The sequence below is a fragment of the Microtus pennsylvanicus genome, chromosome 3, assembly GCF_037038515.1.
Source record: "Microtus pennsylvanicus isolate mMicPen1 chromosome 3, mMicPen1.hap1, whole genome shotgun sequence".
NCBI classification, from domain to species: Eukaryota; Metazoa; Chordata; class Mammalia; order Rodentia; family Cricetidae; genus Microtus; species Microtus pennsylvanicus.
In genome coordinates, this window is record NC_134581.1 from 66,911,885 (window position 1) to 66,924,468 (window position 12,584).

Genomic DNA, 12,584 nt, shown 5'->3' on the forward strand with positions numbered 1-12,584 from the left:
GTGGGCGGAGACACAGAGAGATGGAACTGCCCACACCAAGGTCTCAGTCAGTTTCAGATGTGGGATATTGAGCTACAGGATTTAATTTCTACTGTTAACCTTTGATTTGGCTCTGATTTCACTATCTCCTGGTTCTCTCTGGTCTCTGATTGGGGCTGTGCCCCGATTCTTACCTAACTTGTTTGTGACTTTAAAGGAGCCCAAACTTTGGCATTTTAGAGCCACTTTAGAGGTACTTTGAAGAGACTGAACTTTTTCATGCTGTGGGACTTTAAACGTTATACCATGCTTAATTAATTAATTAATTAATTTGAGATCTTAGGGATAAACAAAAAAGGAAAGGTTATGAATTAATAGTAATATTTTAGTATGCCAGTGTTTAGTATGACAAGGCGCCTGTTGTCTTGGTTGAGTGTTTGTTAACCTGACACAAGCTAGAGTTTTCTGGAAAGAAGACTATCTATTGAGAAAATGCACACGTCAGGTTGCAGGCAAAGCTCTAGGGCATTTTCTCAATCGGAGACTGATGTGGAAGGGTCCAGCTCACTGGAAATGGTGTCATTTCTGGGTAGGATACCCAAGCTTGTATAAGGACTCAGGCTGAGTAAGCCATGGGAACTAAGCCAGAAAGCAGCACCCTCCGGGGCCTCTGCTTTAGTTCCTGCCTCCAGGACCCTACTCTGAGTTCATTCACTGAATTAACTTCATGAAGGACTTTAATCTGGGAGGAGAAATAAGAGTTTTCCTTCCCAAACTGCTTATTGTCAGGATGTCCCATCACCCCAGTAGGAAATGAATGAGGATAAGGATGCAGAGACCTTTGAGTATGCCCTGAGTATGACTTGAAATATTCGATGCTGACACCTCCGGCCATCCTTTTGCTATTCAGGATTTTGGTTGTCATGAGTCTTTCATATTTTATATAGCATTTAAGGTTTTTTTTCAGTAAAGAATTGCATTTAAATTTTGATAAGAATTGCATTATATCTTTAAGTTGCCTTTTGTAGGACGGCTGTTTTTGTGGTATTAATCCTGCCGATCCAGGAGCATGGGCACTCTTTCCATCTCCTGGTATAATCTTCAGTGTCCTTTTTCAGTGTCTTAAGATTTTTATCATACAAGTCTTTCACTTCCTTAGTCATATTTGTTCCATGATTTTTTAAGGCTGTTGCAAACTTAATTGTTTCCCTAATTTCTTCCTTGATGTGCTTGTCATTTCATATAGAAAGGCTATGTATTTTTTAGTGCTATTTTTGAGTCCTGCTACTTTGTGGATGTGTTTACCAGGTGTGGGATATGTCTCATGGACTCTTCGGGGTCTTTTATGTACAGAATCCTATCATCTGCAAATAAGGATACACTGAATCCTTTGTATCCTTTTTATTGCTTTCACATGTCTTATTGAGCTAGCTAAGACATCCAGCACTCTATTATATTGACTAAGAGGGGGAGAAATCAGACATGTCTGATTTGTTCCCAATTAAAGGAAAAGGCTTTGAGTGTCTCATTGGCCCCTCCTTCTTTCTTCCTTCACAATTCTTCAGTAACACTGGGATTAAGCAAAATTAACAAGAGCCCATTAGCTTTGACTTAGTTTGGTTTTTAGCTTAATTGTAATTTGTGGAGAAAGTTGAGAATGGCAAGTTCACCCGCTGCAAACCGGCTTGAATAAGCTCCAAATGACCACAGACTTCCAGGCATCACCAGGTAGCAACCACAGAAACAGAGACCCAAGGCTAGAACCACTTCAAAAGTATGTTAGGAGAGTCCCCAAGGAAGGGAAGACCTGGCACTTAGGGAGGGACTTGGCTTTTATCTACTGCTGAAGTCTTTGGTTTCCCAGATGAGCCTCTGTGGGGTAAGAGCAAACCTGTGACCAGAGGTATTGATGCCAACCGCCTGATGCTGAAGACACTTAGAGTCTACGACAAAGCCGGTCCACAAATATTAGAGCAAGTACTAACTAGATTCGGCTGCTGCTGCTGAAGGAAAGAAGTGTTGCTATGAAATACTGGAGCAAACAACGCAAGCAGAATATCTCCTCCCCACTTGAGTCCTGCAAACTCCCTAACTGTAGAGCCAACAGGAAACCTGGCAATGCAGGTACATGACTCTGGAGTTCTAACCCCAATGCCACACAGCGGAGTATTGAAGTCTGGCTTTGGAACTCAAAACTAATTAACAGAATGACATAGATACCCACGTATAGTCACTTAATGCAATTAATAAATTACATATTATGTGGCTAGTTAACTAATATAAATAAACTATAAAGTCGAGTTCCATATGTTGCGTTCTGAGTATTCTGTGTATTATCAGTAACTAAATATTCTGCATATTTTCAGTAACTAAATAGTATCAGAAAATTTCTCCCTTTTGATCTTGATCTGTAACTTACATATCAATAGTTTAGGTTAAACATTTTTATCTATGATGGTGATACTCTTGTAAAAATTTATAGCATCATTTTGCTTTTTAGAAGCAAATAAAAATTTGATTGAAGGTAAGTAGATCTTGGCTTTTGAAAGAGCTGCCCTGTTGCAAGTCTCCAGTATACTCTCAGAACTGCCTCAAGACTCAGTAGACCAAAAACACTTTATGGGATTCAAGTTTTTCAAATTTATGAACAAAATTTAATTTAAAAAATCCAGGAGACTATTATTGTAGGAAGACAGCAAAACAGAACTGAAAAATGGAGGAGACTAGCTCCATTTCCCATCATACATATCACTGGTCAGAGGAAACATGAAAATCAATAAAGCTCTTAGTTCACTGCCACGGACATCCACTGATGTACACACAGGCACACACACATAACACAGACATCCACTACCATGTGCACATACATTTTACACAGCAATCCACTAACACACACACATAACACAGACATACACTACCATGTGCACATACATTTTACACAGCAATCCACTAACACACTCACATGCACACACATAACACAGACATCCACTGCCATATGTACATACATTTTACACAGCAATCCACTAACACACTCACATGCGTGCACACACACACAACACAGCAGTTCACTAGCACATGTATATGCACATACGTACACACAAAAGATAGACACCCACTAACACACATTTACACATGTATACAAGCAGACACAAACAAACACACACATAATACAGACATGCAATATACAAACATTTGCATAGAGACACTCAAGCAGACATATACACACCAACACACACACACTTGAACATACACTTTGTAGAGAGAAGATAAAAATGTATATCTAATTTAGATGTCCTTTATTGTAAGTTAATCAATGCATTTACCATTAGGGAATAAAACAGCTATCACTTAAGTTATGACTTATTCATGCTTGTAAAATAAATATGTTACTTCAGAAATGTTAAAAACTCAAGACCTTTTGCCTGACAGTCTATGATGCTTAGTATGAAATAAGATTACAAGTTAGGTGTATGTGTTAGGGATGACATTTGGTTACAAGTGTGTTATACTAAGGGGGAAAAAAGCTTTGGGATTCCGAAGTCCAACTCCTAGATACAAGGATTTTAAAAAAAATAACCTATTCTGGCCTCAAGCTTGCAGTGAGCCTTCTACCTTGGCCTCCTGAGTGCTGGAATTATGGATGCGAGCCAATATACCCGGGAATACTAGTATATAGTTCTGTAATTGACAATAAGGAATTTCTTTCTAATGGTAAGGTCTAAGTTTTCATCCTTCAAGATGGGGACATGGAAACATTAGATGTGACAGAAATGTTTTAGAAGCCATAAAGGGGAGGAGGGAAGACCTTCCACCCTGGGGTATGGTCATGGCACCTATGGAAGGAGACGGGCAGGAGGGAGAATGGTCACACAGTACCCACCTTCCGCACAGCTTCAGGGAAGGCTGAGCAAAGAATGGAAAGACCCGAGATCACATCGTGGTGAGCAGAAGCCCTGAGTAAATACTTGTTGTGGACGTGATCACCTGTCAAGGACTCCAATGCCTTAGACCCACAGGACAGACAAAGCCTTGCCCTGGTCCCTGTGTGAATACTGACAACAGTCTGAAGAATATGCCAAGCAACAGCTTCCTGCTTCTGGGTGTTTACAACGTGAAACTGTCCCCTACAGAGACCCTACCAAGATGAGTTCAATCTGCCTCCTCCTTCAGCTTGTAAACTCATGACCTTGCTGTTTTCCGTGTGTCTCCATCAGAGCACAGGGCCCACCCAAACCAAGCTTTTCTGTATGTGTGTCTGCTGTTTCTTCATTCCCTCTTGCCCCAGTTAAGTTAATCCCTGAACTGAAAAGGTCATGGCAAATGGAGCCAAAACAAGGACCCCTGACTTGGGGAACTCGATTGGTCAGGCAACAGAAGGGGCAAAGCAAGCCCATTAAGGTAAATGGGGAGTGCGTATCTGTGTGTGGGGAACGTAACGCTGAGCCGGGAGAATCCGCAGGCACAAAGGTATACATCAATACTTGAAGCTTTTGAGAGGCCTCGGAAGTGGTTCCATCAGATAATTCTTAGATTGTGTTCAGGAGATACACCATTGGTTCCCAAAGAAAGGACAGTGAGTTTGGTTATTTTGGAGAGAACAGAAGACTTAGGAGGTGGCTATTACACTGAAGGTCCCAAACACAGTTCCGTTCCCCTCCTGGCTTATGGAGTCCCATATGTGATTCCACAGGTTTTCCAACATTTCCTTCCTTACAAAATAGAAGGCCCTGCCTGACTGAACTGTGGGGGAGTTTGGCTCTGCCACTTAGATGACTAGGAATTGACCTCTTGTCCCTGACACAAATAGTGTCAGAGTGTTAGTATCCAGGCATCTGTGCTGGCCCGCCCTTGGGGTCCTTACAGGATGTATCCTCAGCTGCAGCCACTAAAGGCACCTCCTGTGCTCAATCCCACATTTGCTTTTAAAAGGTCAGCTTTGCCCACACCCCTCTCTTCCTTTCTCGCTCTGCTTCTCTGCCTGTCTTTCTGTCTCACCTTCTCTTCTGCTGCCCCTGTCCCCAGAGGCCAGTCTCCCCACTCCCCTCCCCACCTTTCCCTTTCCCTTTCCCCCAATTAAAAACTTCTCCACCTGAGCTCTGTCACATGGCATCTTCCTCTGATGTGCCACTTTTTAAAATTACTACACAGGAGATGGAGTTCACGTCTGTAACTCCAGTAGCATCCCTGCAGCCTGTGGAGATAGAAAGGTGAATTCGATGCCCAGATCATGCTCACCCCAGCCTGCCTGGTACCTTGGATGCTGATATGCAACAAAGTGATTCTGAGAAGGAGGTTACCCGACCCAAGTCACAAGTACACCTGGGGCTGTGCCACAGAGAGACTGCAGGGGGAGTGGGCTCACTCCTCTACAGCAGCCCTGTCTAAGGTGAGAGACCCCAGGAAGGCTAATGGCTTTAATTGTTTGTCCCTGTTTGAGCAACCTGATCCACAGAATCCAAACTAGATGGCCTGACTTGCTATCACGAGACTGTGCCTTTAAGCCCTTAAAGGAGACCCAACAAATCTGCACAGCCTGTGGGCCTAAGGCCCCATTTATCTGAGAACCTCTTCCCAGTGTCCTCGGTGACTAGGTAAGCATGGGCCTCAGCCTTTCCTTTAGAACTGAGTTACAGGATTACATCAGGACCAGGATAACCACAAACATGCTCCTGTGTCCAGGACCTTATGAAGTCACCAGCAACCAATCACACTAGCCTTTGCAGGTCTGCCACATGAACATGGGAACATATTAAAGGCATGGAGAGAATCGCCCACCAAAGGGCAAAAACCTCCATGGATAACCGACATTCACCAGGGCCCAGAAGCATTGTACCCAGACTCTGTGACCTGGCTCCCACAAGGGCGCCTTACAGATAGTTCTGAGGCAGGGAAGATGCTCAAAAAACAGTTGGCTTTTGAAAATGCTAACAAGACATGTAAAGAGGCACTTAGGGGTTTGATAAGCACTTAAATTTACAAGAGACGATTATACTGTGTGCAGACACAGGTCCCAGCCACCTTCAAGGTGTCGCTCTCACAGCAGCCCTTAAGGAAGTTACACGCCTTGAGGGAAACGGGGCATCTGTTATACATGTGGGAAAACGACATTTTGCTTGTGATTAACACATGGATTTAAAATTAAAAACCAAGCAGGCCCCAGTACCATCTGGATGACCTGCATGGCCCCTTGGTTTATGCCCATGATGTCAGAGAAGAATCCCCTGGATTAACAAATTCCATTCACAGATATACATGGGCAACCTCTGACAGGGCTGGGAATGGGGCCTGCCCTAGCACCATCAAACTCTAAGGGCTGTCCCCTGGGGAGGCTCCATGAACCAACAGAGCAGACAGCTGACCCTCAGCCACTAACTACATCCTCATCCATTAGCTCTCCAGAGCAGCCTCGGGCAGCGGAGGATCCTACCTCATTGCTACCGCATGTCTTAAACAGCCTCTAACGTGGGACCCAAGCCATCCCTGCTGGCACAGGAGAGTTTATTTTAGGAAGAGGCAACCAGACCCTATAGGGACTACAGCTCCACCCAGAGGTAATAGACGGAGATTATACAGAGAAAACTAAAGTTCTGACTCAGTTACCCCAAACTTGGTTTGATATTATACTTAAATTCAAAATAGCCCTTATTGATGTTATCCCCCAAGGTTAAATAAACAAAGGAAGGTGCTCAATAAACTTTTTTTTTAACCTAATCTACCGGCACATTGCCTCCAATGGATGATTCTTTTCTAGAGTATGAAAAGCAGCCCTGCTATGAGTCAGGAATCTGCTGAGGCTACCTATCCATGTATGATAAAAACCTAAGGCCTGTATTAGCTGCTATGTAGACGATCTTCTGATCAGCCATTCTGACTTCTGAATTTTGGCAGCTAACTGTGTTCATCTCAAAAGCAGCTTTTAGGCCCATGGTCTTCAAATTACTCCAGAAAAAAGTTTCCAAAGACATCTGTAGTCCAATATCTAGGTATCATTATAGAGGAATATTCTCTATGCCCTCAAAATCTAGAAATCAGCAAGGATTGTCTCAGACCTCTTAGTGATTCTAAAAACTGTCGGGAGACAGTAATTGACCCAGACTCTCTCTTAAGCTTATTACCCAGAAAGTTCCTACACCTTTCCAGATTTTAAGATAATGCCAATCCCTCTTCACGCCATTTCAAAAGAGGTTAGGATGACTTTAGCTGAAGTGGGAGCAACTATGACCCCTACTGGGCTACTCTGGCAACTGCAGCGCATTTTGGAATGGTTGCATTTGGAACATTCCACTTCCAGGCTTCTTACCTCTTACTATGTATGGTTTGGGGGCAAAATTAATCTCGAAGGGACACGAATGCGCTATAGAAATTCTAGGTAGAGAGACAGAAATAACCATCGCCCCATATTGAGGAGACCAACCATATCAGCCCACGACAGTCCACTGCCTGACAATACCTGCTAATTACCTGCGCCCCCACCCCGCCCCGCCCGCAGCTGGATTCTCATTTTCCACCATTCAGGACGTTACACTTTTCAACCACACACAGGTTTATTTTTGTCAAGGTCACACAGTCTCTACCCGTACGGAGGCCTCTGGCAACAATATGACTGCCTACCACTCTTCCTCGGGTTCTGAAATAAAACACATTCTACATTTCAGCTCTCCAAGCAGAACTCTCTGCAGCTCGCATGATTTTAGAGACGTTCGTTTTTCCCCATCAATGTTTACAGTGACTGCTCTTGTGTAGTCGGAGTAACACAGGTCTTGGAGACACCCGTGTTGGTGGAACCCCAGATGGAGAGTGAAGCCATCTTTTCCGTAGGAGCCAGGAACTCGCGGCGGGCTGCCTCCAGTGTCCTCACTATGTTGGCCATATTCGGTTACATTCAAGTCTCCCCAGGCCATCGGCTGAAGGGAAAGCACAGCCGATGCATGATGTATTATTGTGGGTGCTGCTCCGCAGTCTGTTTTGATAAAAACCCATGAGAGTCATGCTCTGTACCATCAAAACATCCCTTTATGAAAGGAATTTGCTATTTCCCCGGAACAAGCTGGGCAGATAGGTAATCAATGCACCCACTGCTTTCCTTTTCGGACTGTCATGCACGGTGGCATTAACCCTGGAGGGTTACTTCCCAATGCCCTGGCAGACAGGTGTTATTCATGTCCCCTCTCTGGGGAGAGTTCAATTTGTACAGGTTTCTTTCTTTCTTTCTTTCTTTCTTTCTTTCTTTCTTTCTTTCTTTTTTTTTTTTTGATTTTTCGAGACAGGGTTTCTCCGTAGCTTTTGGTTCCTGTCCTGGAACTAGCTCTTGTAGACCAGGCTGGCCTCGAACTCACAGAGATCCGCCTGCCTCTGCCTCCCGAGTGCTGGGATTAAAGGCGTGCATCACCACCGCCCGGCTGTACAGGTTTCTGTTAACAGTGATTCTCATTTTGTTTATGCCTCTGCCCACATGGGGGAGGTTGTAACATGTATCATTGCTCATTGCCTCCCTCCAGTTCATGTAACCGGTTATCCACAGCACCCCAAGACAGACAAAGTCCCTTCTTCTACCTCATCTGCATCTAAAAACACTGTGCCCAACATAAAATAGTTCACGACAGGAGCATTCTTGAGCAGCTGCACCAAGGGCCTTAGAATAATGCAGATCCAGAGACACATCAGTTAGGGCTGTTGATTGCACCCCTGTAGCAAAAGATCTGAAAAGTAGTTTTTATGGCCATCTCAATGTGTAAAAATAAAACAGTCCAAGCCTCGGTTGTGAGATTTATTCTGAAGGTAAGGGACGAGGCTTCTAAACTCAGCTCTGCTATTTCACCAACACACAAATCTACATTGTGATCTGTAACCAATGACACTGCGGCTGAAGACGAGAGACATTTGCATTGTAAGCATGTTCTGGAGGGGGCAGCTGATGTGGAAACAGTGTTGATACATTTGCAGATGCTTCTGCACTGAGTAAGATGGCAAGAATGAGATCACTGACTCGTACACAGAGCAACTTTGGCCATTTCATCACTGTGCTGGGCTAACGTGATAACTGCTCCTGGACACAAATCAACAGTAAATGGTTCCCAGAACAAAGAACTCAATAAAGGCAGGACTAGGAAACGGTGCTCACAATAGGCCATCAGAAATAATTCTAACATTGGGCCACAGAGTTGAATATCAAAATTCTAATTGCACAGTGAAAAATGTCTCTTGTAGGGAAGGGAGCTTCTAGCTGATGACAAAAGCATTGTTTTGGAAGATTCAGTTGAGCTTGGAAATGAAACTTAATGACTTGGTTTATAAGAACAAGTGTCTACCATTCCTCTTTATTGGATCTTCATGAAACAAATGTCCAAGTTTATTGTAGTGAGAAAATCTAATAGGTGAGATTCATGGCTTTCTGATACCCTTTCACAGATAGACCTCTGTTAGCGAATTAGCTCAGTGTAGCAGTCGGGTAGAGGGTACAGTGAGTGTTAGTGATCAATTTGTGGTTGTGTTTTAAAACGAGTTTTAGTATCCAGGCTAGAAGCAAAATTAGAACTAGGGTTCTGAGTAGGGTCTAATTAGGGTTAATGTTAGGGTTAGACTGTGAGTTAGGTTTAGTGTTAAGTGTCGGGGGTTAGTTTAAGAATTTGGTTAGGGTTAGGGCTTGGACAGTTAGGGTTACGGTTAGGGTAGGGTTATGGCTCTGTATAGATAATTTTAGGAATATTTTTAATATAACGTTTGAGTTAGGTACACACACCATTGGTTTTGTTTCTAAGGTTAGGGTTAGAGTTTGTGCACATTTGTGGTTAATTTAGAGTTATGTTTGGTATTAGGGTTATTTCTAATTCTAGGGCAATTATAGTGGTAGCTTAGGCTTAGGGTTAGGAATGTGGCAGATGCAGGTTTTGGGTTATGGTTATGCCTGAAGTTGTTTTAGGACTTGGAACAGTATTAGCTATATTTCTAAGCTTATCATTAGGGTTAGAAGTAGGAGGTCATTATTAGAGTTACAGGCAGGTTAGGGTTTGGGTTAGAGCTGAGAATTGTATTGGTGTTATTTTTAAGGTTAGGGCTAGTGAGACATAGGGTTATTGTTAGGACTTGGTATTTCTTTAAGTTTGGTGTTATAACTGGATTTATGGATAGAGCTAGGTTTAGAATTAAGTTTAGGCTTGGTAGCAGAGCTATATCGTTTGGATTATTGACAGGGATTGGTTAGATCTTGGTATAAAGTAAGTAACAGAATTAGTTTAGAATACAGTTAGTGATAGGACTAGTGTAGTATACAGTTAGTGATAGAACTAGTGTAGTATACAGCTAGTGATAGAACTAGTGTAGTATACAGTTAGTGATAGAACTAGTGTAGTATACAGTTAGTGATAGAACTAGTGTAGTATACAGTTAGTGATAGAACTAGTGTAGTATACAGTTAGTGATAGAACTAGTGTAGTATACAGTTAGTGATAGAACTAGTGTAGTATACAGTTAGTGATGGAACTAGTATAGTATACAGTTAGTGATAGAACTAGTGTAGTATACAGTTAGTGATAGAACTAGTGTAGTATACAGTTAGTGATAGAACTAGTGTAGTATACAGTTAGTGATAGAACTAGTGTAGTATACAGTTAGTGATAGAACTAGTGTAGTATACAGTTAGTGATAGAACTAGTGTAGTATACAGTTAGTGATAGAACTAGTGTAGTATACAGTTAGTGATGGAACTAGTATAGTATACAGTTAGTGATAGAACTAGTGTAGTATACAGCTAGTGATAGAACTAGTGTAGTATACAGTTAGTGATAGAACTAGTGTAGTATACAGCTAGTGATAGAACTAGTGTAGTATACAGTTAGTGATAGAACTAGTGTAGTATACAGTTAGTGATAGAACTAGTGTAGTATACAGTTAGTGATAGAACTAGTGTAGTATACAGTTAGTGATGGAACTAGTATAGTATACAGTTAGTGATATAACTAGTGTAGTATACAGTTAGTGATAGAACTAGTGTAGTATACAGTTAGTGATAGAACTAGTGTAGTATACAGTTAGTGATAGAACTAGTGTAGTATACAGTTAGTGATGGAACTAGTATAGTATACAGTTAGTGATATAACTAGTGTAGTATACAGTTAGTGATAGAACTAGTGTAGTATACAGTTAGTGATGGAACTAGCATGGTATACAGTTAGTGATAGAACTAGTGTAGTATACAGTTAGTGATAGAACTAGTGTAGTATACAGTTAGTGATGGAACTAGTGTAGTATACAGTTAGTGATAGAACTAGTGTAGTGTACAGTTAGTGATAGAACTAGTGTAGTATACAGTTAGTAATAGAACTAGTGTAGTATACAGTTAGTGATGGAACTAGTGTAGTATACAGTTAGTGATAGAACTAGTGTAGTATACAGTTAGTGATGGAACTAGTGTAGTATACAGCTAGTGATAGAACTAGTGTAGTATACAGTTAGTGATGGAACTAGTGTAGTATACAGTTAGTGATAGAACTAGTATAGTATACAGTTAGTGATGGAACTAGTGTAGTATACAGTTAGTGATAGAACTAGTGTAGTATACAGTTAGTGATAGAACTAGTGTAGTATACAGTTAGTGATGGAACTAGTGTAGTATACAGTTAGTGATAGAACTAGTGTAGTATACAGTTAGTGATAGAACTAGTGTAGTATACAGTTAGTGATAGAACTAGTGTAGTATACAGTTAGTGATAGAACTAGTGTAGTATACAGTTAGTGATAGAACTAGTGTAGTATACAGTTAGTGATAGAACTAGTGTAGTGTACAGTTAGTGATAGAACTAGTGTAGTATACAGTTAGTGATGGAACTAGTATAGTATACAGTTAGTGATAGAACTAGTGTAGTATACAGTTAGTGATATAACTAGTGTAGTATACAGTTAGTGATAGAACTAGTGTAGTATACAGTTAGTGATAGAACTAGTGTAGTATACAGTTAGTGATAGAACTAGTGTAGTATACAGTTAGTATTAGAACTAGTGTAGTATACAGTTAGTGATGGAACTAGTGTAGTATACAGTTAGTGATAGAACTAGTGTAGTATACAGTTAGTGATAGAACTAGTGTAGTATACAGTTAGTCATGGAACTAGTGTAGTATACAGCTAGTGATAGAACTAGTGTAGTATACAGTTAGTGATGGAACTAGTGTAGTATACAGTTAGTGATAGAACTAGTATAGTATACAGTTAGTGATGGAACTAGTGTAGTATACAGTTAGTGATAGAACTAGTGTAGTATACAGTTAGTGATAGAACTAGTGTAGTATACAGTTAGTGATAGAACTAGTGTAGTATACAGTTAGTGATAGAACTAGTGTAGTATACAGTTAGTGATGGAACTAGTGTAGTATACAGTTAGTGATAGAACTAGTGTAGTATACAGTTAGTGATAGAACTAGTGTAGTATACAGTTGTTAGTGATGTAACTAGCATGGTATACAGTTAGTGATAGAACTAGTGTAGTATACAGTTAGTGATAGAACTAGTGTAGTATACAGTTAGTGATAGAACTAGTGTAGTATACAGTTAGTGATAGAACTAGTGTAGTGTACAGTTAGTGATAGAACTAGTGTAGTATACAGTTAGTAA